The sequence below is a fragment of the Papio anubis genome, chromosome 15, assembly GCF_008728515.1.
Source record: "Papio anubis isolate 15944 chromosome 15, Panubis1.0, whole genome shotgun sequence".
NCBI lineage: Eukaryota > Metazoa > Chordata > Mammalia > Primates > Cercopithecidae > Papio > Papio anubis.
The window spans coordinates 5,383,248-5,400,941 of NC_044990.1; the positions used below are offsets into that span (position 1 = coordinate 5,383,248).

General features: G+C 46.2%; 1 protein-coding gene across 1 annotated transcript in view; it reads left to right on the forward strand.

Annotated features, from left to right (window-relative positions):
- The window catches only part of ATP8A2 (ATPase phospholipid transporting 8A2), a 642,805-nt gene that overhangs the window by 566,133 nt on the left and 58,978 nt on the right, over positions 1 to 17,694 (forward strand). The window lies entirely within an intron of this gene.

A 17,694-nucleotide genomic window follows, 5' to 3' on the forward strand; every position in this document is an offset into this window, starting at 1 on the left:
GTAAAGTCAGACTAGGATTACTGGGCTAAAAATTGAAGCTGGACGATACAAATTTAAAGGCTTGCAATCGATTAAAATGAAAGTTATTTAAATGCTAACAAATCATGATATAGAAAATATTAGTAAAGCCATTATCTGTTAAGCATATAGGCCTGTAAGGGCTGGGCGGGTGGCTCACACCCATAATCCCAACACTTTGGGAGGCCTAGGTGAGCGGATCACCTGAGGTCAGGAGTTCGAGACCAGCCTGGCCAACGTGGTGAAACCCCATCTCTACTAAAACTACAAAAATTAGCCAGACGTGGTGGCATATGCCTGTAATCCCAGCTACTCGGGAAGCCGAGGCAGGAGAATCGCTTGAAGCCAGGAGGCAGAAGTTGCAGTGAGCCAAGATCGCGCCACTACACTCCAGCCTGGGCGACATTCACCTCAAAAAGAAAAGAAAAGAATCCAGGCCTGTAGAAGGATTTCTTGAGCCCAGGAGTTCTGTAGTGTGTCGTGCCAATAGTGTATCTGCACTAATTCGGCATCAATATGGTGACCTCCTGGGAGCAGGGGACCACCAGGTTGCCTAAGGAGTGACGAACAAGCCCAGGTCAGAAACAGAGCAGGTCGAAACTACTGTGCTTATCAGTGGTGGGCTCACAACTGTGAATAGCCATTGCCCCTCCAGCCTGGGCAACATAACGAGAGTCTATCTATCACTAGTCAAAAAGATTATTAAAAAAAATACATATCGGCCGGGCGCGGTGGCTCACGCCTGTAATCCCAGCACTTTGGGAGGCCGAGACCGGCAGATCACGAGGTCAGGAGATCGAGACCATCCTGGCTAACCCGGTGAAACCCCGTCTCTACTAAAAAATACAAAAAACTAGCTGGGCGAGGTGGCGGGCGCCTGTAGTCCCAGCTACTCGGGAGGCTGAGGCAGGAGAATGGTGTAAACCTGGGAGGTGGAGCTTGCAGTGAGCTGAGATCCGGCCACTGCACTCCAGTCTGGGCGACAGAGCAAGACTCCATCTCAAAAAAAAAAAAAAAAAAAAAAAAAAACATATCTCTGACACCATGGGACAGGTACTGATTCTTGAATTGGAGAGACCTGGATTCAAATCCTGAGTTGGTCTCTTACTGTGTGACCTTGGACTCTCCATTCAACTCCTGAGCCTTATTTCCTTTATCTGTAAAATGGGAATAATTAATATCTCCCCTACAAGGGTTTTTGAAATAATGTATGTGGACATACCCAGAAAAGAAGGGTTTGACAGAAGAGAGTGGAGCCTGAAACCAAGACCTGCCTCTCACTTATGCCCAAGGCCAGTGTGTCATTGATGAAAATAGGAAATACTAGGGACAGGGGGGAGGAAGTGAGGGTTGGTTTTAGGCCAAAAATATACATGTTTGTGATTTGGGATACCCCTTGTTGGAAGTCGGAATGATTGCAAGGTGTGCTGGTGAATCTGCCTGTGCCCCCAGCAGTGGGTGTGTATGTGCGGGAACCGCTAGCCTGCAATATGCACCTCATTCTGTCAAATGCTTGGATGCTTATTGATGAGGTCCGTGGGAGTGTGTTCTCTTCATCTTTGTGTGTCTCAGGAGTAACCAACAGGTTGACACATAATAAGTTCTCCAAAACTGCTGGCAGAAGGAAGTCACATTAGTGGTGGATGTAACATTATTCTTTTCATGAAAAAAAGAAATCGACATTAAAATTAGAAAGCATTATTTTCATTTCTGAATTCGGTACTTGGGATCGACATTCTTCACAATTTTCATTGGGTTATCATAAAATCTTTATTAATTCAAGTCTTTTCTCCCCCAAGAACGTTTTTCTATTTAAAAAAAAAAAAACACACAACCATGAACTTCGGTGTGGAGGGGCAGTAAAAAGTGTAATAGTGAGAGGGAGAGAGAAGAATCCCTGGGGGGGCGAGAAGCTGCTGCTAAATTTCAGTTGCAGTTGTCAGAATTAAAGAAAACATTGGAGAAAATGTCTCATCAAGGGGTCCCCGGATTTTTCTGCTCCGGGAAGGCTGCCTGAGGGATGGATCGTGGCCAGCTGGCAGGGGCTCAGACGCCTGGTACCGTGTTCCAGCCACTGAGCTCATTGGCTCCAGCTAAGTCATTTTACAGTCAGAGCTGCTTCAAGATCAGCACAAGGCACTGTACAGATGTTTGGGGCCAGGGAGGAGTAGAATTTGTGGAAGGAAGAAATACATACTTAGTTTGAAGGGTTTCATTCCACGACCTCTCGGGGTTCTGGTGAAAGGATCGTGTGAGAGTGGGAGCGCGGCTGACCAGGCTAGGCAGGACAGCCCTGTGAGGCAGTCTTGATTTTACAGAGGAGGAAAATGAGGCACAGAGACGTTAATTAACCTTTTGAGTGTCGCAGTCTCAGGCTCAGAGGCACAGTTCCATCCCAGGTCCCTCTGAATCCCGTGTCCTCACTCCCGATTCACCAACTTACTCCACTGTGGAGACCGTCCCTGCGAGACCTGCCACTCTGAGGTCAAGGAGGCCAGTGGCCCTGTCCCCAAGGGGACATCTCTCGCCTCCTGAGAGTCTGTCTCATACATCTCAAATCTGAGATACAGATTGAGAAGCGCCCCAGGAAATCCACTACATGAAAGGCAAAACAGCCTTAGCCACAGCAGTGACCACGAGCAACAGAAGTCTGGCTGGGAGCACAGTCATGATGTAGGTCAAGGTTGGGGAATTCAAGGCCTCCGTGTCCACCCCAGCATCTTCAGCGTCTGCTCAGGTCACCAGTGGGTGTCCTCTGCAAGCTGATATAAATTATTTTCCAACCCAGATACACATTCATGACTTAATTCCACTCTCCTCAAACTCGCCCATGGAAGGCCTCTAACAGAGGAGAGCGAGGGCACACCGTGGGAGGTCTGAGTATGTATCCTGTGGCATTACATCTCAAAAATGATATTTACTCAAAGACGCTAGTTTTAGGTAAAAATAAATTATTCAAATGTATTGTGAAAATGTTACTGGTTTTTTTGTGGGTTTGTTTTGTTTTTCTGAGACAGAGTCTCACTCTGTTACCCAGGCTGGAGTGCAGTGGCATGATCTTGGCTCACTGCAACCTCCACCTCCCGGGTTGGAGCCATTCTCCTGCCTCAGCCTCCCAAGTAGCTGGGATTACAGCCATGCGCCCCCAGGCCTAGCCAGTTTTTGTATTTTTAGTAGAGATGGGGTTTTGTCATGTTGGCCAGGCTGGTCTTGAACTTCTGACCTCAGGTGATCCACCCACCTCAGCCTCCCAGAGTGCTGGGATTACGGGCATGAGTCACCACGCCCAGCCATGTTATTGGTTTTAATATGAAAGGATCTGTTTTCTAAATCTTTGGGTGAGATTGAAGATCCAGGAGGATATGTCTTGTTGATCATGTGGCTTGACGTAACTGCCCACACAGTATCTGATGTAGGATCCACACGTCTTCCAGGTCCAATTAGCATTTTCAGGGGTATTCTGAATGCCCAAAGGAGTGACTGACAGGGACTCTTCGATAAGATGAAATATCTCATATTCAGAGTATGTTCATGCATATACGCTTTCTGTTATGTGATTTCCATTCTCTACATCTTCATTAATTCTGAGTAGGAAAATAGAGGCTGGGGACCGTGTCCTTCCTGGCGTCACTCCTGTGAAGCCCTCTGGGTTACTGTTTGCCTTTAGCACCGGTGAGGCCCGCTGTGGGGTGGGAGAAGTCTTTACCATCATCAGTGACAATAACTAGATGTCTTCAGTGTATGATTCCTGCCATCTGGGAGTCTCTATAAAAGCCTCAAGGCCAAGAGGGTCTCCAGGACTCCCAGCTCAGAAGTCCCCTTTCATTCAGTGATAAGGCTAGGATAAAGATAAGCATGTGGCCTGGGCAGTTCCACTCTGTGTGATGGAGGCAGCTTCACTCCTTCCCCATCCCTGTGGAAGCAGCTGAGGCTCTGGAGCACAACCTGGGCCAAGACTCACCCTCTTCTTCCTGGGGCCGTGACTCAAGCGGACAACCTGGTCAGCCTTTTGATGTGCAGCTACTTGGCAGCACTTTTCATGAGCAATCATCTCCTCTTTTCTCGTCTATTTGGGCACAGAATTATTGGTGAACATCCTTCATCATCAAAGAGCGAGATCTGAGTGCATCTTCAGTGGTGTTCTATGGAGATAAGAGCAGATAAGAGAACATCATGCTTGCCACTGCCTGATGAGGGGATGTTCACCTGCACCAATTAATTAAAATAGAAGGCAGCCAATTGGGCACCAGGGGCTGATGTTTGTATTGGAGTATAAAAAAGAGACTTAGCTTTCTCTTGGCACCAGCGTCACTATTAACACTTACTGTCTGTCACCAATCAGCAGCCTATTCCTAGTATAATCTGGGACTTCTATAGCATGGCTCAACCCTTGCACCTCTCTGAGAGGAGTGGTGGGTAGCCCTTCTCCTGACAACAGGAGCAGATCATACTCCCTGGGACCCAGTTCCCCCTCAAAACTCATTAAGGAATCATCACACATCACCGTTGGCCACATCTAGGATGTCTGAGTAAGAATTGTGGTTATAATCAATAGTGTAAAAAATCATTAGTTATAGGTAACAGGTATGGCACTTACCATGTGCCAAGCGCCTTTTATAGTACTTTACACTTAGTAATTCACTTAAGCCTCACAGTAGCCCTACAAAGTATGTTTTCCCATTTTACAGAGGACAAAACTGAGCCACAGTGGTTAAGTAATGAGTCAATGGCAGAGCTGGGATTGGAGCCCTGGCAGCCTGCTTGTGCTTGCTATGGACTGAATGTGTCTTGCTTCAACTCCCAGAGTTGCAGCCCTAACCTCCGGTGTGATGGCTGGATCATGGGGACTTGAGCAGATAACTAGGGTTAGCTGTGGTCAGGAGGGTGGGGCCCTCGTGTTGGGATTAGCGCCCTTTTAAGGGACAGCAGAGAGCTTGATCACACTATTCGTGCACAAAAAGGAGCACACAGTGAGATGGGAGGTCTCTGCAAGCCAGGAAGAGGTGCTTGCCAGAACCCAACCATGCTGGCTCCCTGATCGCAGACTTCCAGCCTCGACTTCAAGCAGATACATATCTGTGGTTTAAGTCACCCGGTCTGTGGTGGTTTGTTATGGCAGCCCGAGGGGACACAGATGATGCTTTTCAAGACTGTGCAGCCCCTCCTGGAAGCTTCAGCTCCTCGGCCTTGCAAGAAACACTTGCTGGTCACTGTCTTTGGTCCTTTCAGAAGCCCTTCCTCAGTGGTGCCTCCACCAGGCTCCTGACTTCATCCCCCTCTGTGGGAGGAGGGGTGAGCAAAGTACCCTCTCCCTCTGTTGTGGGAAGCGTGAGTAACTCATGGATAGTGCCAGAGGGCGTGTGTTCAGGCAGTGCAGCCAGCAGTGAGTGAGTGAAATGAACTGGAATCCATCTGTTCCAGGGCTGGGCTCTGCAGGGGCAGGAGAACAGCTTTAGTCCCTGCATCTCTGCACCTTCCACCTGCGGAGGCCAGTGGGCCATTGCCGATGGGAGGGGACCCATCTCAGGGCTCCCCGCTCAGATGGTGACAAGGTGAGGTGGCCATCTGCCCTGTCTTTATCAATGTCTGTCCTAAATACTGCGCTTTGACCTTGACCCTAATAGTCAGAATTATCAGGGGTTTGGCGATCGTTAGGCATCCAGTTTTTCTCTTCTGGACCGGGATAACTTTGCACAGGGCCTCTCTTGGCTTTCTGTATAAGCACAGGAAGATTGCAATCTAGAAATAGTGATTATTAAAATTGCCTATAAGCACACAATATAAACAAGATACCAGAGACACACAGGCCCCCAGCACAATTCCTGGAAGCTGCAGTCTCACCTCTGCCAGAGGAGAGCCCCAGCAAGGGTTGAGGCTGGGCGTCCAGGTGCCTCTGCAGCCCTTCCCATGGCTCCAGCCCCCGTGGCTCCAGGCAGACAGTTGCCCCTGAGACACGGAAGACAGAAACTGCACATGTGTCTTCAGTGAACATTGCTTTATTTATGTTGTTCGTGAAAGTAAAAGAGTACAGACTGCCTGTGTTTTTTTTTTTTTTTCTGAGACAGAGCCTCACTCTGTCACCCAGGCTGGAGTGCAGTGGCAAGATTATAGCTCACTGCCACCTCCGCCTCCCAGGTTCAAGCGATTCTCCTGCCTCAGCCCCCCGAATGGCTGAGACTATAGGGACACACCCCCACGCCTGGCTAATTTTTGTACTTTTAGTAGGGACAGGGTTTCACCATGTTGGCCAGGCTGATCTCGAACTCTTGACCTCAGGTGACCCACCTGCCTCCTTGGCCTCCCAAAGTGCAGGGATTACAGGTGTGAACCACCGCTCCCAGCTCAGACTGCTTATTTTTAAACCACACAGTACCCGTTTTAAACCTGCCCCATTTTTACCTTGGAAATAAAAGTCGCGTATCTCAGGGGCACTGTGCTGTTTCCCTGCCTGGTTTCCCACGTCAAGCCCTGTGGAGAATGGCCCAGGAACCACCTGTCTTTACATCCAGATAACAGCTTCAGGAAGAGACAGCAGAGTAGGGCAGGGGTCGTTCTGGGTAATGTAAAATAGCTATTTGGTTAAACCAACATTTTGGTCTCTCAAATTGGGTCCTAAGGAGAAAAATAGGAAATTAAAAACCAGCCAATAATTTCTGTCCTGAAAAGGAAAAACCAGCTAATAATTTCAGGGAGTCAAGGGTTTCACCTTTCTCTGAAATAAGTAGGTAAAGAACAGTAACAGCACTCCCCTTCCTCACACTCTGTTTGGGAAAATTGGGAAATGTCTTCTCCTCACTGCCTGCCTGTTTATTTAACGATGAGCAAGAGTTTAAATGTTACCACCATTAAAAACCAAACACACCCAATTCCGTACGTCCTGAATGGAGAGGGAGTCTAGAGTTCTTGTTTTCTTCAGGGTTTCCTTTCTGGAGCTTTATCTATTTATTTATTTTTTAATTTTGTTTAACTAGTCAAGGGCAAGGGCAAGGGCGGTAGCGAGAAGTGGGGAAAGAGAAGAAGGGGGAGTTGGATCTGTACCTGACTGTGAATAATCAGTGGAGGTAACTTGCCGCCTCCAGACCAGTGTCCTCTCTGGAGCTTGTAACCTTGGGCCGTCCTGTGAGTCAGAGGAGAGCAGTTGCTTCGGTCCTGAATAGCTCACAGGGTGGTGGGAAGGTTTGCCAGAGTCGTCTCACCTCATTCACACTCCCTTTCCCCCATGAGCCACTGGAGTGGAAACAGACACCATACCAAGTGCTGCTGAGGATGTGGAGCAACCAGAATGCACGTGCACTTGCTTTGTTCAGACGGCCACTTTGGAAAACTCTTTGGCTGTGTCTAATAAAGCTAATCACACTCTTCCCATATGACAGAGCAAGCTCACTCCCAGATGTTGACCCAAAAGAATTGGAAACATATGTCCACACACACAAACAGACTTGTGGAAGCTTGTAAATAGCAGCCTTATTCTTAATTATAGGAAATAACCCAAATGTCCATCAACAAGAGACTGGATAAACAAATTGTGATCTATTCGTGCAATGGACTACGATTCCAAAACTAAAAAGAATGAATTACAGATACATGCAACAGCACGGATCCCATCTCAGAGACATCATGTTGAGTGAAAGAAGACAGATTCAACAGAACTGTACTCTGTCATTTCATTCATACGAAGTTTGAGAACAGGCAAAACTTAGCTATAGTGACAGCAGGCAGGGCAGGAACTGCCTACTGAAGGTGGAGATTGACTGAAAAGGGCACAGGAGGACTTTCTGGGATAATGGGAATGTTCTCTATTTTGTTTGGGGTGGTAGTTAGACAGGTGTAGACAGTTGTGTTAATAGCTGAAGATCTGTGCATTTTAGCATATTTAAATTATAACCCCCAGAAAGCATTGCCTCGTCCTCCTGGGGGGTGAATATGCTTGGTAAGAGCATACTGGGGGTGCTTTTGAGAACCCCTTACCATGTTATGTTAATGAACCACCACTAACTTTTGTGGTTTCGGAATAGCAAGGTTCATTGATAAAATTCCCTTGTGCCTTGGTGACAAAAAACACTGATAAAGTAAGTGTGTTCATTATTTTTGTTTCTAATGACACTAAGTTTGTAGGAATGATATTTTTAGATGGTTGCTTAATCTCTCCCGCCATCAGTTGTAGGTGACAGGGATGCTAAGTTGGCAGATTTTCATGCCAGAAGCTGTGGGTTTACATCTCCTTTGTGCAGGTGTCCTAGACATACCAGTGGCTTGTTATTTAAACATCGGGATCGGGTGTGTGGGTGGTTTTTAAGTTATAGTAGGGATGCAGGTGCTGTGGGATCACTTCATCGTTTATCTGAGAGTTCCTTTGCATTCACACAGGGCTTCTGAAGTGAGTGCTAGTAGAATCATCTTCAGAGGATGTACCGATATATTGAACTGAGATACCTTCCCTGTTTGCTGTAAAATTAAGCTTCAAATTGACCCCAAGCTCTAGGCATTTCGTACAGGGAGAGAGTAGGCATGAATGATTTCGGGAAATGAGGAACTACATTTCAGCCTGGAATTTGCTTCCTCCCTCCTGTGGCAAATTAGTGTGGGCTCACTAAGCACTTTGTGTGGCCATGGCATTTTCTTTTTCTTCTGTTTTTTTTCTCCCAGATATGGTCTCACTCTGTCACCTAAGCTGGAGTGCACAATCATAGCTCACTTCAGCCTTGAACTCCTGAGCCCAAGCGATCCCCCCACCTTAGCCTCCCAAATTTCTGGGACGACAAGCACACTACCACACCCAGCTATTTTTACTTTTTGTAGAAACAGGGTCTCACGATGTTGTCCTGGCTGATCTCAAACTCCTGACCTCGACCCGTCCTTCGCCTCAGTGTCCCAAAGCGTTGGAATTACAGCATGAGCCACCACGCCTAGCCAATTTTCTTTTCTGTTGCTTTGCAGAGTTAGGGCCAATTTCATTCATCCTGCACTGATGTTTGCCTTCCCGGCAGATGATGGGTGAGCTCAGCACACCTGCATCTCAGCCAGGCCTTTAGAGGGTGCACAGCTCTTCATTGTGTCAGCACCGCACAGCCACCCTGAGCAAATAGGTTTGGAATGTACATTGCCACCCTTCCTAAAAAGGCTCACAGTCACAAGAGAAGGAGATTTAACTTTTGACGTGCACGCTCGTGAAAACCAAGGTTTTCAGAAAGCCAAACCTCAAAAACAATACAGAGAGGCTCCCTTGACGTTTCAATGGAACAAAATTTTAGGAGGCAACACTGAGGGGCAAGGAGGGCTGGGAAAAGAAGTTGGCAATAGCAACGGCAAGGATTCTTCCAAATCCCATTGTCCTGATAGGTTTTGCTTTTCTTTGTTGTTGTGTTGTTGATGCTGAGTGGGGATGGATTGGAAAAATTGCTTCCCTCCTGTGTTTCTTTTTGTCTTGTAACTTTACAAGTGCTCCTCATTTTCTTTTACTTACAATTTGAAGTTGGCGCCGGTGTTTCTGGTGTGAAATGGAAGTGAGGCTTCTGCCGTGAGTGTTGTGCAGATACAAGCTCTGTCCAGAGAGGTGCAGGTGCAGAGTGCAGCTTGTCCTCCTCTTAGGGAGGGAGCAGCATGCAGGGGCCGACCAGCATCTTGAGGACTCAACTCTCTGCCTGCAGGTGCTGTGGGGAAGGTACAGATTTAAATTTTCTGTAAAATGGGGACGGGGGATTAAATAAGATGCTTTATGGGAAGTCCTGGCACAGAGTGATGCATGAAGAAGTTTGAGCTTCCTTCTCCTCACAGGTGAGCTGTTGCCGCTCCACCTTTATTATATCTCTTCAAATCCATGCCACACTGGGGAACACAAACTGACCTTATGTCGCTCTGGTTACTCCTGCCTTTAAAAAAAAAAAAAAAAGGAAATAGGCAAGACAGTCAAATAGGAACAGCTCCAGTCTTTAGCTCCCAGGGAGCTCACACAGATGGTGGGTGGTTTCTGCATTTCCAACTGAGGTACCTGGTTCATCCCATTGGGACTGGTGGTGGGTGTAGCCCACAGAGGGTGAGCAGAAGCAGGGTGGGGCATTGCCTCACCTGAGAAGTACAAGGGATTGAGGAACTCCCTCCCCTAGCCAAGGGAGGCTGTGAGGGACCGTGCTGTAAGGAACGGTGCATTCCGGCCCAGATACTACGCTTTTCCTATGGCCTTTGCAACCCACAGACCAGGAGATTTCCTCAGGTGCCTATGTCACCAGGGCCCTGGGTTTCAAGCACAAATCTGTGGTCGTTTTGCACTGAGCTAGCTGCAGGAGTTTTTGTTCATACCCCAGTGGCACCTGGAATGCCAGTCAGACAGAACCATTCACTTCCCTGGAAAGGGGGCTGAAGCCAGAGAGCCAAGTGGTCTAGCTCAGCAGATCCCACCCCCACAGAGCCCAGCAAGCTGAGATCCACTGGCTTGAAATTCTCCCTGCCAGAACTGCAGTCTGAAGTTGACCTGGGACACTCAAGCTTGGTTGGGGGAAGGGCGTCCGCCATTACTGAGGCTTGAGTAGGCAGTCTTCCCCTCACAGTGTAAACAAAGCCACCCAGAAGTTTGAACTGGGTGGAGCCTACCACAGCTCAGCAAAGCCACTGTAGCCAGACTGCCTCTCTAGATTCCTCCTCTCTGGGCAGGGCATCTCTGAAAGAAAGGCAGCAGCCCCAGTCAGGGGCTTATAGATAAAACTCCCATCTCCCTGGGACAGAGCACCTGGGGCAAGGGGCAGCTGTGAGCACAGCTTCAGCAGACTTAAACATCCCTGCGTGCCGGCTCTGAACAGACCAGTGGACCTGCCTCCTCAAGTGGATTCCTGACCACTACGCCTCCTGACTGGGAGACACCACCTCTCAACAGGGGTCAACAGACACCTCATACAAGAGAGCTCTGACTGGCATCTGGCGGGTGACCTTCTGGGATGAAGCTTCCAGAGGAAGGAACAGGCAACAATTTTTGCTGTTCTGCAGCCTCTGCTGTTGATACCCAGGCAAACACCTACAGCAAACTCCAGCAGACCTGCAGCAGAGGGACCTGACTATTAGAAAGAAAACTAACTAACAGAAAGGAATTTCATCAACATCAACAAAACAGATGTCCACTCAAAAACCCCATCTGAAGGTCACCAACATCAAAGACCAAAGGTAGATAAATCCACAAAGATAAGGGAAAACCAGCACAAAAAGACTGAAAATTCCAAAAACCAGAATACCTCTTCTCCTCCAAAGGATCACAACTCCTCACCAGCAAGGGAACACAATTGGATAGAGAATGAGTTTGACACATTGACAGAAGTATGTTTCAGAAGGTGGGTAATAACAAACTCTTCCGAGCTAAAGGAGCATGTTCTAACCCAGTGCAAGGAAGTTAAGAACCTTGAAAAAAGGTTAGAGAAATTGCTAACTAGAATAACCAGTCTGGAGAAAAACATAAAGCAGGAAAAACCCAAAATCGACACCCAAACATCACAATTAAAAGATCTAGAGAAGAAAAAGCAAACAAATTCAAACACTAGGAGAAGACAAGAAATAACTAAGATCAGAGCAAAACTAAAGGAAATAGAGACATGAAAAAGCCTTCAAAAAAGTCAATTAATCCAGGAGCTGGTTTTTTGAAAAGATTAACAAAATAGATAGACTGCTAGCCAGACTATTAAAGAAGAAAAGAGAGAAGAATCAAATAGACACAATAAAAAATGATCTAGGGGATGTCACCACTGATCCCACAGAAATACAAACTACCATCAGAGAATACTGTAAACACCTCTATGCAAATAAACTAGAAAATCTACAGTAAATGGATAAATTCCTGGACACATACACCCTCTCAAGACTAAATCAGGAAGAAGTCGAATCCCTGAATAGACCAATAACAAGTTCTGAAATCGAGGCAGTAGTTAATAGCCTACCACCCAAAAAAAGCCCAGGACCAGATGGATTCACAGCCAAATTCTACCAGAGGGACAAAGAGGAGCTGGTACCATTCCTTCTGAAATTATTCCAAACAATAGAAAAAGAGGGACTCCTCCCTAAATCATTTTATGAGGCCAGCATCATCCTGACACCAAAACCTGGCAGAGACACAACAAAACAAAAAATTTCAAGCCAATATCCCTGGTGAACATCCGTGCGAAAATCCTCAATAAAATACTGGCAAACTGAATGCAGCAGCACATCAAAAAGCTTATCCATCACCATCAAGTCAGCTTCATCCCTAGATGCAAGGCTGGTTCAACACACACAAATCAATAAGCTTAATCCATCACATAAACAGAACCAACGACAAAAACCACATGGTTACCTCAGTAGATGCAGAAAAGGCCTTCAATAAAACTCAACATCCCCTCATACTAAAAACTCTCAGTAAACTAGGTATTGATGGAACGTATCTCAATAAGAGCTATTTATGACAAACCCACAGCCAATATCATACTGAATGGGCAAAAGTTGGAAGCATTCCCTTTGAAAACCGTCACAAGACAAGGATGCCCTGTCTCCTATTCAACATAGTATTGGAAGTTCTGGCCAGGGCAATCAGGCAAGAGAAAGAAATAAAGAGTATTCAAATAGGAAGAAAAGAAGTCAAATCGTCTCTGTTTGCACATGACATGATTGCATATTTAGAAAACCCCATCATCTCAGCCCAAAATCTCCTTAAGCTGATAAGCAACTTCAGCAAAGTCTCAGGATACAAAATCAATGTGCAAAAATCACAAGCATTCTTATACACCAGTAACAGACAAACAGACAAATCATGAGTGAACTCCCATTCACAACTGCTACAAAGAGAATAAAATACCTAGGAATACAACTTACAAGGGATGTGAAGGATCTCTTCAAGGAGAACTACAAACCACTACTCAAGGAAAAAAGAGAGGACACAAACAAATGGAAAAACACTCCATGGTCATGGATAGGAAGAATCAATATCGTGAAAATGGCCATACTGCCCAAAGTAATTTATAGATTAAATGTTATCCCCATCAAGCTACCATTGACTTTCTTCACAGAATTAGAAAAAACTGCTTTAAATGTCATATGGAATCAAAAAAGAGCCCACATAGCCAAGACAATCCTAAGCAAAAAGAACAAAGCTGGAGGCATCACACTACCTGAATTCAAACTATACTACAAGGCTACAGTAACCATAACAGCATGGTACTGGTACCAAAACAGAGATATAGACCAATGGAACAGAACAGAGGCCTCAGGAATAATGCCACACATCTACAACTGTCTGATCTTTGACAAACCTGACAAAAGCAAGCAATGTGGAAAGGATTCCCTATTTAATAAATGGTGTTGGGAAAACTGGCTAGCCATATGCAGAAAACTGAAACTGGACCCCTTCCCCATACCTTATACAAAAAAATTAACTTAAGATGGATTAAAGACTTAAACATAAGACCTAAAACCATAAAAATCCTAGAAGAAAACCTAGGCAATGCCATTCAAGACGTAGACATGGGTAAAGACTTTATGACTAAAACAGCAAAAGCAATGGCAACAAAAGCCAAAATTGGCAAATGGATCTAATTAAACTAAAGAGCATCAACAAAAGAAACTACCATCAGAGTGAACAGGCAACCTACAGAATGGGAGAAAACTTTTGCAATCTGTTCATCTGACAAAGGACAGTATCTACAAGGAACTTAAATTTACAAGAAAAAAACCAACCCCATCAAAAAGTGGCTGAAGGATATGAACAAACACTTCTCAAAAGAAGACATCTATGCAGCCAAAAAACGTATGAAAAAAAGCTCATCACTGGTCATTAGAGAAATGCAAGTCAAAACCACAATGAGATACCATTTGGCACCAGTTAGAATCACGATTATTAAAAAGTCAGGAAACAAAAGATGCTGGAGAGGATGTGGAGAAATAGGAACGCTTTTACACTGTTGGTGGGAGTGTAAATGAGTTCAGCCATTGTGGAAGACAGTGTGAAAATTCCTCAAGGATCTCGAACCAGAAATACCATATGACCCAGCGTATATACCCAAAGGATTATAAATCATTCTGCTATAAAGACACATGTACACATATGTTCATTGCAGCACTATTCACAATAGCAAAGACTTGGAACCAACCCAAATGCCCGTCGGTGATAGACTGGACAAAGAAAATGTGGCACATATAAACCATGGAATACTATGCAGCCATAAAAAAGGATGACTTCATGTCCTTTGCAGGGATGTGGATGAAGCTAGAAACCGTCATTCTCAGGAATGATGCTTAGTTAGCAAACTAACACAGGAACAGAAAACCAAACCCCGCACGTTCTCACTCATAAGTGAGAGTTGAACAATGAGAACACATGGACACAGGGAGGGGAACATCACACACCAGGGCCTGTTGGAGGGTGGGGGGCTAGGGGAGGAATAGCATTAGGAGAAATACCTAATGTAGGTGAGAGCTTGATGGGTGCAGCAAACCACCATGGCACGTGTATACCTATGTAACAAACCTGTACATGTTCTGCACATGTATCCCAGACCTTAAAGTATAATAAAAATAAAAATAACCTTTTCTAGTTTGTCACCACATTGGTGGACAGCTGGTCCTGGGGCACTGGGGTGCACGTGATTAGTGGCATGGCTGAAGCTAATGCAGTCATGACTCCTGATCCACAGGTGCATGCGTGTCCCTTGTTCATACTCCTCGTCTCACCCTAGGCAGTGCTACACAGCTCATTGGCTTTACAGTCAGACAAGCCTCCAATCCTGTGTCTGGCTCTCACCAGCTTGGTCCTAATGTATCAATAATTCTACCCACCTGAGCCTCACTTTCCTGTAATTTACTGCAGTGAGTTCCTAGGCATATGGCACCTAAGTAGTCAGTAGATCACCTTAGAAGGATTTCAGGACTCTGAGTCTCAGTCCATCTGTGAAAATTAGGATGGTAGGAACCTTTCTGAGACACACCTTTAAAATTAGTTATATGTGTCACAGTCACAGCTCCCAGTTTTGAAGACCAGCAACAGAACAATACTTTCAAGGCTCCGTGTAACCTTTATTAGTTTAGGACAGACTTCATATTTTCAACAAGAGAATTCAAAGTTCCTTTTCCTTTTTTCCCTCAGCAACTAAAGTTCTGAGTTTCATAATCTATTTCTTATTGATACATAATATTTTACATATTTACAGGGTACATTTGAGTTATAATCTATTTTAAATGATACCTTATTATAAAACCACTGATTTCTTAAATAAATACACATAGTGAATGATCCTGCATGTATCCGCACAAGTACAGCTTGAACGAGTCCATCTTCCAGGGGCCAAGCACCACCTCGGGCATCTGTAGCATGAGCAGAACCCAAGGTCGCCTCTGGAGACCCTGTTTGCCCTGGAGGCAGGACAACAGGAGCTGGAAGAAGCAGGCTGATCCAATCCCTTTCGAGAGAGTTGAGTTTTGCCAACATACATGTTTTCTGTAGAAGAAACAGGAAATGGAGATACACAAAGAGATATGACAATACAAATCACCAGTTGTGCCGCCCAGATCCTCGTTTCCGTGTACCGTTCCGTGCATTGTTCCTGAGCACGCACGCACGTCCACACTTTACCGCTCTGTGCATTGTTCCTGAGCACGTACGCCTGCCCACACTTGAAGGAGGCACTCTCAAGTCCATCGGGGCCTGGGACACCCCGCTGTTTTTGAAGGCCTGGAGTGTTTTTGTAAAGGTCAGGAAATACCAAAACAGGACTACAGAAATGATGGTATCTATTGATATGTACTGACAAATGTGTAATAAAGATGTAATAAAGACGTGTACGTGTGGGCATACCTCCTCTAGGGGTGACACCTCAAGTTTAATTTTGAAGCTTGGGCCAGTGGTGCTTCCTTTCCCACAACCGCCATGATAGGTCCTCTATGAGATGTTATCATAGAACCCATGTTTCTTAGCGGCAGTAGAATACGACAGCTCTGTCAACAAATATAATTCTACATTACTTGAATTGCTTGCATGGAAATCCATTGTATGTAAGTGCCATGGTACATTTAACAGATCTTCTCCTGGGACATCTACTTCTGGTTTCTTTGATAGAATAGCACTCTTGTGAATATCATTCTACTTGCTGCTTTGCATGTTTCCTTCCTTCCTCAGGATGAAGACCTAGGATGAATTCTGAGAGATGTAATTGATGGGGCAAAATGTACTCACACATTTTTAAGGTTTTAAACTTTTCTGTCAGAAGCTGGTACTCTTGGTTGTCTGAAAAGGAAAGCAAGTCCTCCCATTCCAGGGTTGGATTTCAACTCTTTTCCTGTAAACCTCACTGCTTTTTTGTTTAATTGTCATAAAATGCCAACCACCACCAACAGGCCTATGTGAAGGGGCCCAGAGGCAGGAGGGCTGGGGTTAGGCATGGCCTTGGCCAGATGGGGAAGCTGGGTGCTCGGGATCAGGGTAAGCAGGTGGGGATGCTGTGAGTATAGACGCTGGGCAGGGAAGCCCTGCAGGGAAGAGGGAGCAGTAGGGCTGCAGTGCGTGTGGCCGTCCAGCTGGAGCAGAGGATGGAAACCGAAGAGTGGGTAGACTCTTGGGTGCCAGGCTTGAGTCGGGTGAATCCTGCCCTCATTGTACTGCATAAAGGGAGCTATAAATCCAGGCCTCCGGGATTCTTAGACCCTTCCAGTCCCTGTGGAGGGTCCCAGAGGCGGTTAATTGTGTCTCAGGCCCTCTGCTCTCCCCCCCTCTGTAAGTCTCACTCTCCTTTGCAGTGAGCTCTAGCGAAACGTCTATTCCAGTAGGACCAAATGGTTGAGGCCTCCAGAAAAGAAATCTGGTGAACACGAAGGGTTTGTCACACTAACCTGAGTCCCTTTCTCAGGTGGCCCACCTGGTAGGCCAGCCTCCCAATTCCTAGCCAGCTGCAGGCTCCAGGCTTTTGCTCATTCAAAACCAAAATTGGGCCGGGCGCGGGGACTCAGGCCTGGAATCCCAGCACTTTGGGAGGCCGAGGCGGGCGGATCACGAGGTCAGGAGATCGAGACCATCCTGGCCGACACGGTGAAAACACCTCTCTACTAAAAATACAAAAAATTAGCCAGGTGTGGTGGCGGCGCCTGTATTCCCAGCTACTCGGGAGGCTGAGGCAGAAGAATGGTGTGAACCCAGGGGGCAGAGCTTGCAGTGAGGCAAGATCGCACCACTGCACTCCAGCCTGGGAGACAGCAAGACTCCGTCTCAAAAAAAAAAAAAAAAAACCCAAAATTGAAGGCATCTGCCCTACTCAGGCCCCCATCTCTGTTCAGAGTAAACTCCCTCCCTCTGCTTTTGCCCTAAGTTCTCTTTTCAACTCACCTAACATCTAACTTGGTCCTGCAGCTCTGATCCCCAAAACCCTCTCTACCTGTTCCCTCCCAGGCTATCCCTGACCAGCGTGCCAGGAACAAGGAAGTCATGAAAGCTGCACTCCTTACCGCTCTCCCCTGTCCTTCATCCTTCCACTTGGAATCTCTGTCCATCTACCCATCTCTGGCTACTGAAATCCTGTTCATGTTTCCAGGCACATCTCATACTCTGTCATCTTTAAGAAATCTTCCCAGAACGCCATCGGATATTTTCGTGATAGGTGCCATATTCCCTGTGTAATGTAGATTGCACCACAGGGTATTTAATCCCCTGAAGGCAAGGACTATAACTTACTCATCTTCCTTTCC